Source organism: Elaeis guineensis, chromosome 13 (genome assembly GCF_000442705.2).
Source record: "Elaeis guineensis isolate ETL-2024a chromosome 13, EG11, whole genome shotgun sequence".
NCBI classification, from domain to species: Eukaryota; Viridiplantae; Streptophyta; class Magnoliopsida; order Arecales; family Arecaceae; genus Elaeis; species Elaeis guineensis.
Window position 1 is genome coordinate 60,050,249 of NC_026005.2, and position 15,962 is coordinate 60,066,210.

The 15,962-nt window shown below is 37.7% G+C and overlaps 1 long non-coding RNA gene across 2 annotated transcripts in view; it reads right to left on the bottom strand.

The window, feature by feature from the left end:
* Window positions 1-13,238, bottom strand: part of LOC105060970 (uncharacterized) — a 32,015-nt gene extending 18,777 nt beyond the window's left edge. For both annotated transcript variants that reach the window (XR_012136394.1, XR_834512.4), the window contains exons 1-2: window positions 13,093-13,238; window positions 9,824-9,993 (exon numbers count right to left, since the gene is read on the bottom strand). This is a non-coding gene — a long non-coding RNA (uncharacterized lncRNA). The remainder of the gene's footprint in view (window positions 1-9,823; window positions 9,994-13,092) is intronic.
* Between the last annotated feature and the right edge of the window lie 2,724 nt (window positions 13,239-15,962).

Genomic DNA, 15,962 nt, shown 5'->3' on the forward strand with positions numbered 1-15,962 from the left:
GGTTGATACAATATGCAGCATATGGTGTCAAGAATATATGTAGTCGTTGTTGCATCAAGATATCTCCTACGATCTTATACTGTGATCCATTGTCGATGATAACCTGCACGATATTGTACTCTCCTATCTTATCGATCACTTCCATCAATTTAAGAATATACATGGCATCGTGCATCCGATTTGAAGCATCAATGGACTTCTGAAAAAAAATATTTTTTTATCAAAATATGTCAAGAAGTTGATGATGCTCCGTTTGGTAGCACCAGTCCAATCGTCACATATCAGCGTCAGTCCATATATCGACCACTTATTCTGATATAATGCAATCTATTTCAATAGCTCCTTATGCTTGCCAAGAAGCTCGCGTAGATGTTCTTTGGTCCTGAAGGATCTACACGTGCACCGATAGTCTGTATGAATGCAATGGCAGAGTGATAACATGTGTTGCTTGCCGCATGTGCTAGGATGTAGCTAAAGTAAAACTATGATGCAATACCGCACCCTATATCCTTTTTTCTTAATCTTCTTCAACATAGTCAACTCTTTATTACTTGTAATCCTTGCTAGGGAAGGCATATGATCTAAGTCATAGATAGTGGCTCTAGTTAGAATCTCTCTAGAGGACTTCTTCTTACTGTCAAAAACTTCAAACATAAAAACAATACGGCTTGTGCCTTTATTGATGGGCTCTCTAACTAAGATCTTGCTGAACTCTGACTCTTCTGCAATACTTGCAAAGTCTATGACTCTAGTTAGAATCTCTCTAGAGGACTTCTTCTTACTGTCAAAAACTTCAAACATAAAAACAATACGGCTTGTGCCTTTATTGATGGGCTCTCTAACTAAGATCTTGCTAAACTCTGACTCTTCTGCAATGCTTGCAAAGTCTGACCCCGACTCATAAACTGACGGTCCAAACTAAGCCCTATGCCTGATCAATTCCTCAAGCTGCAACTGATCTTCCAAGCTCATATTAATGGCAGCATGGATCTATGCCTCATCATCTAGAGCGAACGCTTTTTTTGACTCCCTACAATGATAAAAAGGTGGTTGTGCGGCTCAATAGTTCACCTCCATCTTCTTCGAAGTCCTCTCCTTCGCTGCTTTGAAATCAACAAAGTACATTTTTATTAATTGACGGATCTCTTGTGGACACTTTTGACCTATACCTACATCAAGATAACCACCAGTCGAGTGTTGCTTCAATCTAGTTACCCCTTCTTGAACTTTGTGTTGCACCAATTGCATTTTTAATGATGCCGATCCAAAAATATCTGTCCATGATCCCAATCAGTGTCACGCCCCGACTCCTTTTCTTCCAATGGATCCATTCCAGAAGGTTCAACAATCACAACAGTTTAGTAATTATGTAAAGTTAATAAAATTTTATTATTCTATTTTTTATTTTTTAAATTAATTTTAATTTTTATTATTTTTTAAATTAAAAATATTATAAAATCTAAAAATTAGAAAAAAATTAATTTAATCTTAGATTCATGTAGAATCTTGTCATGAATACTACATATATTTTTCTAAAATAGTGGGCATAAATGAAATGCTACATATTTTCTAATTTCATTCAAATTGAGGCCTAGATCACTATGCATGTGATGCATCAAAAGTTTAATAAATAAATACCAAATTTACGTTGAAAGTAGCTTGCAAGCCTACAAACAATATTTCAATTTTATAATTTATTTTTAATTTTATAATTTTTTATTTCAAAAATATATTTTTAATTTAAAAATTATATACTTAACGAAAATTAATGATTTCAGTGTCATTATATAGATCATCTATAAATCTATAACATATAATAAAATTATACTAAAATCAAAATTTTTGGCATGATCTCTTTTTTTTTTTATTTCTATGAATTTTAAAGTTGTCGAAAAAAGACAGAGGAAGGGGAGAAAGGGAGGTGGGAGCGAAGCACACGTACCTCTAATTGGTGGTTTCTCCACATTTTGAAGCTTCATTTTACTATGGAGAAGGGGAGAGGCATTTTTGAAAATGAAAACAAATGGGAAGAGAAGTCGGGAGACTTCTCTTCCCATTCATTTCATTTAAACCCATCAAATCGGGCCAAACAGGCCCGAAGCATCTAGTTTGGCCCCCAACCATAACAAATTACTCAGTTCAAACCGGTTCACACCAGTTTGGCCATGGTTTCGAATTTAAGGGTCGAACCGATTCGATTCCGCATCGGTTCAGTCCGGTTCGGCGAACCATGCCCTCGCTAGTTTTTAAAGGTTAGAGTTCATTCTATCTTCTGAATTTTGTATCACTTGAAGCATGTATGTTGTGTTAAGATTTTGAACCTTGAGAATAAGTGCTCTCTTTTGATATTTTGGATTCCTTTATCAGCTTCGACTTTAATGTTGCTTTGGAATCAAATTGTTACGAAGATTTTGGACCATTTCTTCTTTGGAAATTTGGTGCTGCATTTACATGAAGCTATATTTTGGTTTTCATATGGAAATCTGCACCTATATGGAATTTCAAATTGATAATGGATATACATGTGATGACTTGAATTGCATTTTGTTTTCCTCTCTGACATCAGTTGCTTTTATTGGAGCATATTATACATGTTCTGAAGGCATTTATGATGTTTATAAATTGGAAGTATAACAAAAATAAAAGACTTATATAGAACTTTAGCCAGATGGTACATCGGCCTCATTCAAAATACAGGTGAGGATTTGTTCAGGCCACTAGCTACATGGTATATGTAGCCTCATTTGACTAACTGATGGTGATTTTTTCAGACTCTTGCTTGCTAGGTGATATTTTAGCAAATTTGAATTATCAATAAAAATAGGTGAACCATTGGCCAAGCGTTATATGCAGACCTAGGGGATTTTACGCGGCCTCATCGGATTTACTAGTTCACTAGTGAGTATTTATGTGGCCTTATCCAGTTTGCTGGAGGGGATTGTATGTGGCACTGTTTGCAGTGAGCACATGTGCAGCCCCGAGTATATGTGAAACTTTATAAGAACATATGAAAGTATGAAATGATGTGAAACATAAGAGTTTTTGAAAATAAATGCTTTGGCCATTTGATATCGAATAAATATTCAACTTATAATTTTGTGCAAGTTATTTGGACCCTTTTCGAAACTTCAATTTGACAATTTACAACATGTTAAGTCTTATTGGGAGCTTTGCTTTAGGATTACATAATAAAATGATTTCAAATGAATTTTCACCTCAAGTTTTCCAATAAATTATGATCATGTGTTTCTTTTTAAGGTCATTTGTTTTCTAGTAAATACTTAGGTTCTTTGATCATGGTAAGAGTTCACTTACTAAGTTTCATATCTCATTTCGTTTATTATATAAGAGTAATTAGTGAGAGCTCTAGTTGACTTAATTGAAAGTGGACTTGATAATTTGAAGTTAACATTTAGACCTTATAGTCATTGGAGTTAACACTGTTGATCTTATGATTGCTTTTGAGGATGTTAAATATTTATGGCATTTTGGTCGACTTTTATTAAGGATAATTAAGTTTGAATTCTAGTTTGGTTCGAGTTTTAGTGGTCACACTTCAGGGTTCAAATAAGGTGGGATCTTGGGGTGACATATACTCAATACAGTATTGAAGTTCTCAGCAGCAACAAAGATCAGCGATCTGTTAATTTTAAGCCATTTCCAGCTAAAATTTCTTTAGATCCATATTTCATGAGAATGCTACTTTCATGAACGGTATTCATGGAAGAAGTATGTTGAAGTTGTAGAAAGTGAAACTCAATATATTATTTACTGTTAATGAGATCCCATCTCCTTAAATAGATGGGGATGCTTGGAGTACAAGTATACTATATTTATAGACATACTAAATATATCCTTCCTATATAAGGACTTACTAAATAAAGCATAATTCTAGCACTTCCCCTTAAACTGAAGCACATATATCCAACATGCCTAGCTTGTTACACATAGAGTTAGAAACACTAAAAGGCAGAGACTTAATCAAAATGTCAGCTAACTGCTTGGATGATCGAGTGAATGATATTCTGATGATCTTGTTCATCACAGCATCTCTTACAAAATGGCAATCTACTTCAATGTGCTTCATCCTCTCATAAAACACAGAATTGCCGGCTATATAAATGACTGCTCGATTATCACAATGTATAGGCATAGGACCAGGATGATCAAAACCAAGCTCAGAATCAGAGATTTTATCCACATCATCTTGCAAGTAGTATGAGCTATAGCTCTATACTCAGTCTCGATGCTAGATCTGGTGATAACATTCTGCTTTTTACTTTTTCAGGTTACAAGACTACCTCGCACATACGTGCAGTATCCTGATATAGATTTTCGATGCCCTTTATCTCCTACATATCCAGAATTCAAATGGGCTTCAATTCTAAGATGTCGATGCTTTTTGCATAATAGACCTCTCCCTAGTGAATTCGTAACACAAGCTAATATCCTCAAAGCAGTTTTCCAGTGAATTGTCTAAGGCTTTGGCATAAACTGATTTACAACCCCCACTGCAAAGGCTATGTCTGGTCTAGTAACAGTGAGATAAATGAGTTTGGCTATCAACCTCTTGCATCGTGTAACATCTTCAAATAATTTTGCATCTTCAGCCCAGAACTCTGGATCAATGTTAATGAGAGTGCTTTCAGGTTTACATCCAAGCAATCATGTCTCTTGTAATAGATCTAAAGCACACTTCCTCTGAGAAAGGAACACACCTTGTTTGTTGTGTGCAATTTCTATTCCAAGAAAGTATCTAAGCTTCCCCATATTTTTGGTAACAAAATGCCATTTTAAGTACTCCTTAGTTTCCTCTATACCACTTAGATTACTCTCGATCAATAGTATATCATCAATATAAACAGTCAAAATAACAGTTCTTGCAGAGTTACGACGTACAAAAATAGAGTGATCAGAGTTACACTTATGGAAATCAAATGCCATAACAACTTGATTGAGCTTGTCAAACCAAGCACGAGGACTCTGCTTAAGACCATAAATTACCTTCTTAAGTCTACACACCATATTCTCCCCTAAGCAACATACCTAGGACATTGCTCCATATATATCTCCTTTGTCAAATCACCACATAAGAAAGTATTTTTGACATCTAGTTGGAACATAGGCCACTCTCTGTTGACAACAACTGAGATGATCACCTTGATGGAGTTTAGCCGAGCAACCAGTGAGAAGGTCTCAAAATAGTCAACGCCATAAGTCTAAGTAAACCCTTTTGCAACAAGTCTGGCTTTGAATCTGTCTATAGTCCCATCTGACTTATATTTGACAATGAACATCCATCTGTAACCAACAATGTCAGAGCCAATAGGAGGATCAACCAGATCCCATGTACCTCTGGAGAGGAAAGCCACCATCTCTTCATTTATAGCAACTTTCCAAGCTGGATTATCCAAAGCTTCCTTGTAAGACCTGGGTACAGACACAAATGACAAGGACAAGGCAAACTGGTGAAAGAAAGGGATAAGACAATCATAGGAAACAAAATGGAAAATGAGATGACTTATGGTAGATCGTTTATTTTTACGAAAAGCAATTGGCAGATCCAAATCTAAGGTAATCACAGGAGATTCAGGTGGTTGATGTCTTGGATCTCCAGCTGAAGATGAGGGATCAGTTTGAGTAAAGATAGGTGCCTAAGATCTATGTCTTCTGATATACACCTGCAATGATTTAGCTGCAACACGAACAGGCACAGATTCAACTGACCCAATTGGTTGAGGAAGAGGCATATGCTCAATAGTGATGTCTAGAGACCTATTAGAGAAATAAAGAGTCGAGTCAAAAAAGATAACATCCATAGATGTGTGATACTTTCTAGTCATCGGATCATAACACCTATATTCCTTTTGAGTCCGGGAATACCCCATAAAGATACACTTGACTGACCTAGATGATAATTTATGAAGACCAGGACGAAGATCCTGCACAAAACAAACACAACCAAAAACACGTAGAGTAAGAGAGAAAATGAGTTTATCAAGATAGAGACACAAATAAGGGATATCCTTATGGAAAACTGATGATGGCATTCGGTTAATCAAATAACAAGTAGACAAAATAGCATCTGCCTATAAATTTTAGGTACATGCATTTGAATCATGAGAGTGCGAGCGACATCTAGTAAGTGCCAATGTTTTCTTTCAGCAATACTATTTTATTGAAAGGTGTGGGCATAAGTAGTCTGATGTAAAATACCAATGAGAATAGCAGAATTGAAAAACATCATGCTTCAACAATTCAAGAGCACTATCAATGCAAAGAACATGAATGGAAGTGGAAAACTAGATTTGTATTTCATTATATAAGATTTTGAGAACATCAAAAACTTATATCCTATCTTTCAATATATACATCTAGATCATTCTAAAATAATCATCAACAAACATAATAAAATATCTAAATCCAGCAACAGAAGTAAAACGACATCGACCCCAAACATCAGAATGAACTAACTCAAAAGAAACGAAACTGTGTTTATTGACTCGACTTGGGTAGGAAGCACGATGGTGCTTACCCAATTGATAGGACTGGCACTCCAAAGCAGATACAAACGACTCAAAAGGTAGAACTTGTCTTAGTTCCTATAAGGGTGGGGCCTAACCGATAGTGCCACAACAATGGAGAGATAGACGACAACAAAGAAACCACAGCTAAAATACTGGAAGATGCACCATTGTCAAGATAATAGAGGCCATACTTCTCAGGCCCCAAACCAATCGTTGTCCCAGTCTGTAGATCCTGAAAAACATGATATGTGGGAAAGAATGTCATGGAGCAATTTTTAGATTTAGCTATTTGGCTAATGAGCAAAAGGCTAACAGGAAACTTTAGACTATAAAGCACATGATCTAAGAAAAGTGATGAGGAAGCACAAACAACTCCTTTATCCAGAACAGGACAAGAAAAGCCATCAGCAACAGCAACAGAAGGAACAGGATTAAGACTAGGCAAGGAAGTGAAATTGATTTTTATACCTGTCATATAAGATGATGCTCCTAAATCCAATACCTAGGAATCAGCAGAGGAAGCAATGAATGTACCGATACCTGGAGTGGTGGCATGAGTAGCTATCTGTGCATATTGAGTAGATTGGAACTGAAAAAATTTCTCATACTCAGCCTGTGAGATCTACATCACATCAGAAAAAGAAGCCAATGATGTTGGAACAGGAGTATTAGTCGTAGTCTCTACCAACTACGTCCAGTCAGGTTTGCCAAACTTGAGCCAACATTTCTTAGACACATGATTGTTGCTCCCATAATGTAAACAATGACGTGGTCCCTTGTCAAATATGAGCAGACGACCACTACCAACACCACGGCCTCCCCTTGAATCTCTACCACATCCTCTACCACGGACTCGATCACGGCCTCCCCTCGAATCTCTACCATGGCCTCAACCATGGCCACTAACAGCCATAGCCGAGTGCTCCATCTGATATGTAGCGGTGGAGGCTAATGTAGTTCCAGTGGAGATACGTAGAACTCTAGAAAAAATCACAGACAGAGAAGGAACTAAATCACCACCAAGAATCTGACCATGAATTTGATGAATTAAAGATGGATTCAACCCAGACAAAAATTTAGCAACCACCGGACCTTCACGATAGTCCTTTAACTTATATGGATCCAAGACTAGAGGTTGATGTGAGTTTAACTCGTCAAGAATACCTCTCAGAGAGGCATAGTAATCAGCTACAGATTTATCACCTTGCTGTAGTGTAAAGAGTTGCTCATAGAGTTCAAATACCCTTGATATATTCTTCTCAAGCCCATACATCTCTTTGAGGGTGTCCTAGATTTGCTTAGCCGTCTTTAAGAACATGACACCAGCATTAACCTTCTCCTTCATGTTATTCAATAACCATGAGATAACATAACAGTCACTAGCTAGCCAGTCTTCATAGGTAGAATCTTTGGAATTTGGAGGATCATCAGTCAAGTGCTGCGCCTTCCGTTGGGCACCACTAATTAGTTTGAATGACTGGGCTCACAAAAAGTAGTTAGTGCCATTAAGCTTCACCGTAGTTACCACTAGATTCTTTATCGTAGTGTCAGAACTGGGAGTCAAGAGTGTTGAGAGTTGTTTGTTGTCGTTATTTGAGGACGCCATAATAGCTAGAGAAGAGGATAGAAACAATCAGACAACTAGACAGTGAAAGAAGGGGGGCAGTCAGAGAAATCATGGATAGTGTACTGCTTTCATGATTAGTAGACAACTAGAAAGATAGCCAGACAACCTTCACACGGCATAAGAAAGATACCTATGCCGTATAGAAGAAGAAGAGAAGAGAGAAAGAAGATCAAGAAACAAGGAGAGGATCAAGAGATAGAGGGTGAGATCAAGAAGAGAGACGGTGGGTGGTGAGGGAGCAGGCGGCAATGGTTTGAGGTGGTGGAGATGGGTGGTGGCTAGGGTTATGGAACCTGGCACTCTGATACTATGTTGAACTTGTAGATAGTGAAACTTAATATATTATTTACTATTAATGAGATCTCATCTCCTTAAATAGATGTGGATACTTGGAGTATAGATACGTACTATATTTAGAGACATACTAAATATATCTTTCCTATATAAGAACTTACTAAATAAAGCATAATTCTAACAAAGTACTATAGGTTTATACACTGATTGAAAGATAAATAATAAACTGAAATTATGTCAACATTAATCTCGTCTTTTTGTTTACTTTATGCATGCATCAACTGTTTCTATTCAAGAGGATACCCTTTAGTATTATTTATGTGAAAATGTGTCTTTGGGGCACTTTCTGTACAAACTAGCCTTCACTGATAAATCAGATAAGAGATAAAAGTTAAGACACAGGAGAAAGTAAAGGTTCATAATTTAGTCAGAACAAAAACAGAGCACACGTAATGCAACTGTACCGAGAGTTTGTGTAATGCTGAAGGCATCAAATCAAGGGACAAGTAGTTCTCTTACTACATCTTCACAACCTAGTTCCAACAAGGAACAATGGGAAATGACAAGTATGTCTCTAACATAGTAGAGAATCAGGTGGCATGAAGTGGAGATCTGCAGTCACATAGGCAGCTACATGATTATAATAGAATGTCAGCACTTTCCATTATAAAGCTGATTTTATACATTGCTGATCATAACATTCAGCAATAATGAGGGAAATGATCACCATATCAGTGTTCTAGGAGTGAACTGTAGAAGTAGGAAGCCTCTGGAAATGAGTATGATAAGAAACTAATGAGTAGTGCTATTGAAGGACAACTGTGGAAGAAACAACAGAGATGGTTTGGTCGTAAGTTGGCATAGGTCAAAGGTACTAGGGGTGAGGAAGTGATCTTTAAGTCAAAGGGTCCAAAGCAGTGTGAAAAATGGAACAAATATAGGTGAAAAAAAGGTATCTAAACACATTCATTTTTCGTTTTCAAAAAATATAAACATGTTCAACTTTGGTGGTTTCAATCTTAAATAAGAACTGTGACAAGGTAGAAAACATGTAGTCAACATTATATAGCTGGACAAACCTTGTCACATAGTGTTGATTCAAATATATAAGTATCTGCAGTTGTATGTCTCAAAGCTGTGTGAAAAATGCATGTGCAGGTTACGCATGGAAGTAACTACACAAAAAAACCATATATTCAGACTCAACCACACCAAAGTGCATCAACATGAAACCTGGACTACTGTTCCTCCACGTATACAACCAATTTGTATATCAAGATACACATGCCAAATTGCACTGACACAAGCCAGTCTCACGTTGTGCATATAATTCAAAGAGGGCAAAACAAGAACATCAACAAACAGCAGAACTTACAGGCTCCAAAGTTCTTGGCATTTCTTGCTGTCGAGCATTTGCAGTTCTTGGCATGCAGTAAATCTGCTGATGGGATTCAAACTTTTTAAACCACAATTATTTCAACCATAACCAGTCCCTCCTTGAGCAACACCTTCAACTGGGGACAACAAAATTTTGCAAGTTCCCTCCTAATATGGGCAAGTTTTTAGATCATTCAATTTTTATAGGTAAAAAGGAAAATAAGTTACAACAACTTTCTCTATGACAAAACAAAACATAAAAAGTCTTCTATTGACATATAAGGTAAACAAATTCAAATCCCTATCTAAATGAAGGAGGGTATCCATCATGATCAAAATTGAGAAGATAACAAAAGGATTAATATATGAAATAGAGAACTTATTCCTTTAACTAAAAATAAAATGGTGAAATAATACTATAGATCTTGGACGCTAAACTTAGTTTGATGAGGGAGCAGTTAAATCTAGTGTGCAAGAGTGCTGTGTAGAAAAGAGAAGTGGACAAGAAATTATAAACAAAGTGAAAGAACCAAGGTTTTAAATACCGTTGGGACAGCAAGGTATCCCACCATCCCGAGTGTGGGGACATAGCACCGTCTTAAGTACCGAGGGCAGATGAGTTGGGAAATGCAATAGGACAAAACTAGAATCCACCGCCCTAAGTGTCAAGACATGGAGAATCCTGTTCCATGACTAGGATGTCATCATGCCATAGTATTTAAAACCTTGGAAAGAACTTTGCAAAATAGCAGTTTAACAAATATTTTCAATTAAAGAAACATGCTATGCACATGCTTCAAAGTCTAAACATCAATAAATCTAAATTTTATTTGTTTGGACTTTTGATTTCAGCCCTAGTTGATCATAAGGCTGCATTGAAGCTTGACATTGACTAAAACATATGTAATGGAACAAATGCCTATGTGAGCACTTTAATTGAATTTATTGTTTGACTCTCCATCCAAATCCTAACTTCTAATTCTTGTATCCTGTGGCACCATCTTTATCGACCATTGGTTTCAAATTCTTGTAGTTTGTTGTCTTTCGAAAGGGTTGAGAAATTTCCAAATTGATAGAAGAGTAAAAAATGTACTCAGAGGTAGTACCCTAGGTGCTTGGGTAGCACTATAGCATAGGTAACTATAGCTTTCAGGCATCCGAAGACAAGGAAGCCAGTTGAATTTTAGTTTGTATGTGTTTTAATATGTGTATATCAATAGTGTGGGTTCCAAATTGTATGGCCTCCAATGTGGCTTAGGTCCCTAAATATATTGTAACTATCCTTTGTCCACTTGATGCATATGGGAGAGACCTCAAAATACTTGATTTTTGGTTTCTAACAATTTGAAGATTGCATATCACAATTTTGAAGGGCCAGCAATAGTATTGCATTAATAGCATGAGTCCATACCAAGGTTTGCCATATAGTGCTGGTGCATACTGACCGCATCAATCAGTGCCGCCGATACATACTGACCATACCAATATGGATCGGTTGGTATCACTGCATACCAACCATACGGGTACCGAATTGGTGTATACCAACCATACTGCTACCAAATTGATGCACAATACAAGGACATACTGATATTTGGTACATCGACCAGATACTGTATCAAGCGTACCAATATTGCAATAGAATGGTATCGACATAGGATTTGGCACCGAGATGGCGAACCTTGGTTTAGACATAATTTATAGTACCGATAGTCAGTACGATTATTAGGCATATATATGGTAGTCTGTGTAGACATGCATGCACCTTCACATGCAAAGATGCATAAAAGACATACGCGTATAAATGTACAGATAGTACACATAAATGTATACAAAAATATGCTCTCTTTTCATAAACACGTTCCTTTAATATCTTCCAAATCATATTTTAAATAAAGTAACAAGAGATGTACATAAACAAATGTGTCCTTTCTTGTACAATACCTAACTAATTTAATTGATAACGACCATCCATCGCATACTCCTTTCTCCTTGAATCAATCTTTAGCACATTCCATCAATTAAATATAACTTTCTTTGTCTGAATGTTTGTTGAATTAATTGACATTACATACATGTGGTCATGGATTGATTATATATTGATCTTAAGTTAAGAAAAATATTCGGATTATGCTGTTTGGAAACTTTGGACCTATTAGTATTTATCTACATTTTGGAAGTTCTCCATAATTTTAAATGTTCTTGCCCGGTTACCAAGAGCCTTTGATCCTATGATTTCAAAGGGTCTCTCAGCTCAACACAGACAGCTGCCTAGATGGTCTGGTAACCTTAATCTCTGCAGGGAAGGAAAAACTGAGAACAGAGCATTTCAAACTGATATCTAGAAGGCCTATCTTGTAAATCTATTCCCATCACAATACCCCAAGATATTCATCACAAAACGCACATATAAGATAATTGTCAAACTCCTATCTGCGAACGCAAAAGCCAGTTTTCCATAAGTAGTTACTGAAAATCTACATAATATCATTTCATAGATTCCAAATAGCTGGTACCAAGTACCGAAATTATTCTTGATTTATTGCCTGCAATCTACTAGACAGCAAATACCAGAGCAATTTTTTTCCTGCAGTATCATTTTATTTGTTTTTCTATTAAAGGAAGACAGCATTACATTAGTTTTTTGATCTCGTGGTATTTCCTGCTAAGGCATATAAACGAGCCCTAAGTGTTTAAAGAAAAAACCCGGAGAAGTTCCGAACTAACATGGATGAAAATCGTGAAAAAATTAATCAGAAAAGGTGACACAACAGGACATATCATCCTTAAAGGAAACCAAGATTTGATTACGCCAACCTCAACAACAAAATCATTCACGCATCATCTTTGAAAGAATCATCTCCCAAACCAGCCAAGAACCAGTACTCACCAACTCAACAGGCAAAACATCAGTTCACATAACACAGAAATGATAAAAAAGCCACAACAAGCTAAGGCTGAGATAGAAACACGACAATTAACTAATATAACAACACAGAGCATAACGACCAGCAAGCTAACGGCAGGACATCATATCCTTCAATCTCATAATCACTGCGGTTTTCTATCGAAAACAATTATTCAAGCAACGAAAAATTTAGTTCACAGATCCTTCTATCCAATCCACAAATCAAAAATTAGGCAGTCCGTAAAACGATGATGCAAAAACCCTAAAGCAGAGCAAAAGAAGAGGCGAACTAGAGATCGGAGAAGGAACATAAAATAGAGAGAAATAAGCGGGCCAAGAAACACTAGGGTGTGTCCGAGTACTTTTTCACATCGCCATCGCGAAGTGATCGTGTCTCGAGTTCAGTCCAGTGTTCGGTCGTCCGGTGTTCAGTCCGGTGTTCGGTACACTGTCAGAAGTGGTCCTTGGAGGAGGCTCGGTACCCCTGCTCATCCGTCGGCCAGGGCGCAGCCTCATACGTAATCAAAATTAGCAAGATCCGAGCCCGGCCCGGCCCAGGCTTCTGGCTTACTTCCCAGGCCCGAGTATGGTAACTTGCCACGTCCAGTGGCCCTCGGGCGTTTTGGATAGTGGCAGCGGCAACTAGCAAGAGGGTGAGGGGACAGAGAGAGTAAGGGTGATAATCGGATCGGATCGAATATAAATAGATCGGATAAAATATAGGTTGAATCAAAAAATTTTAAATCCAAATCCGATCTATTTATTTAAACAGATCAAATTTTAAAATCCAAACTCAATCCACTTAACAAATAGGTTATCCGACCCAACATGTTTACAATTCGTTTATAACCCCTTAAAATAAATAAAAATCAACATGTTTAATGACCCGTTTACAAAAAAATAATAAAAAAAAAACTATTCCATCTTTTTGGCCAACCGTCTCCACCTTCGCCCTCATTGCATCTTTGCCTGACCGTCTCTTCGATCTCCACTCTCGTGCTATCCGCCGCCTCCAGCGACGTTGGAGGCTTCGACGGTGGAGGGAACGGGAGAGGGAGATGGAAATCTACTCTTGCTCGAAGCCCTGTGCTCAGTGCCTCACCTTGGGGTTGGAGTCCGATAGGTCCATAGCTCGGTCGTGGAACTTGGTGCCATCCAGCGGCGATGTCACTAGAACAAACGGCCCATCTAGTGTCATCGAGATCCTTAGAGCATGAGGATCGTATAATTAAAAAAAAATTAAAAAAAATTGTTCCATCTCCGTGGTCGGCCATCTCTGTCTTCGCCCTCGCTGCATCTCTGCTCGACCATCTCTCTGGCCCCACCCTCGTGCTCTCGACCGCCTCCAGCAATGTCGCAGGCTTTGATGGCGGAAGGAATGGGAGAGGGAGACAGAGATTTGCTCTGGCTCGAAGCCCCACGCCTGGTGCCTCACCTTAGGGTTAGAGTTCGATAGGTCCACAGTGCAACCTGAAACCCGGCACCATCCAACGGTGATGTCACTTGAATGAATAGCCTGTCCACGAGCATCGTCGTCGAGATGGAATGGGATGGGATGAAATCCTAAAGTGTTGAGAGGGGGATGGGATGGCGAATAGTAGAATCGGCCGAAATTCCTAAACCCTTGAAGCTCTCTAGTGTCATAGGTTAAACGAGTTTGTTACAACCTGACCTGACTTGATCTGACCCAATCAATTTATTAAACAGGTTAAATAGATTAAATGGATCAGCTGTCTGAAATTTGAACCCGACTTGATTATTAAATAGATTAAACAGGTCAATCTATTTACGATCTGAACTCGTTTAAGCTAAACCCAAATCTATTTAAGGCAGGTTGAATGCGGATTGGGTTGGCGAGTCGGGTCAATTTTTGCCACCTCCATAAGAGAGTGAGGGAATGATGCGGTAGTGGTGGTCGTGAGAGGGGGAGCGCACAACGCAGCAGTAAGAGAGAAATTATTCATTAGAATGGTTATACCACGTGTATCTTACTCCATCCAATAACAAACTAACACATCATCCAAAAAAATTAATTTTTTTCTTTCAAAATAGTAAAAATTATCAGCAGGCCAATTATAGTTAATAGTAAATTTTTTTTTATTTAAAATTTTCAATCAAGCTTGGATAATAGTGCTTTTTTTTTCAAAAATAGGTGATGTGCTGGTTTGTTATTGCATAATGCAAAGTACATATGGTAGAACCATTCTAACCAATAATTTCTCATAACTAGAAAGAGGAGGAGCAGATGATGCGGCAAGAGGCATGGTGAGGCAAGGAGACCATAGATTTAAGGATTATATATTGTGAATGTAATTTTGTAAAGCTCTAAGGGGGTGTTTGATTGTGGGGATTTAGGATTCTGAATGGGAATGGAAGTGACTCTTATTCCACCTATTTTGTTGGGGAGAATTTCATTTCGATTTTAAGTGCCGGACGGAATGAAAATGATTCAGTCCTCCTAAAATCCAATCTCCACTCTTTCTTAAGAATTCAAATCTCCATTCAGAATAGGAATGTCCACTATTTTAGGGGGTGTTTGATTCATGATCAAAATAAGAATCTGAATCAGAATTGGAATGGATTGCAATAGGAATCAGAATAGACATATCTCTCGACATATTTAGTTCGTGACCAAAACTAAAATCGAAATCAGAATAGAGATTTGCATCCTTAAGAGAGAGTCGAGATCGGATTTTAGGAAGATTCGATCATTTTCATTCCACCTCGAAATCAAAATCAGAATGGTACTCCTCTCAACCAAATGGTTAGAATGGAAATCAACCATTTTTATTCCCATTCCAAGCCCCAACTACTCCCCAATCAAACACTTCCTTAAGAAATATCATATATATTATATAATATAGTTGTTAATTTAAATAATACGCTCGAGCTCTAATTTCTGGCTTGGTCAAGCCCATCAAGTTGAAAAACTAAGCTCAGGCTCATGCAAAATTTGTTAGAATTGGGTGGGCTAGACAGGCTACCTAGTCTTTGAGTGCGCCTATTATTCACGACCTGGATGGCCCACTAGGTTCGGTCAAGCTCTAAGCATTTTAGATGGATTAGAACTAGATTTTAAGCTTGGTGGGTCAGGTCAGGTTTGAAATATGAGCCTATCTATTAAATAGGTTGGGTTTAGATTTTGGTTGGTCTGACTAAGTCTAGCCCAAACCTAGTTTTCCATCCTCTTCATTCTCCTCTTCCTTCCTCCCCTCCCCTTTCTCCCTCTTTC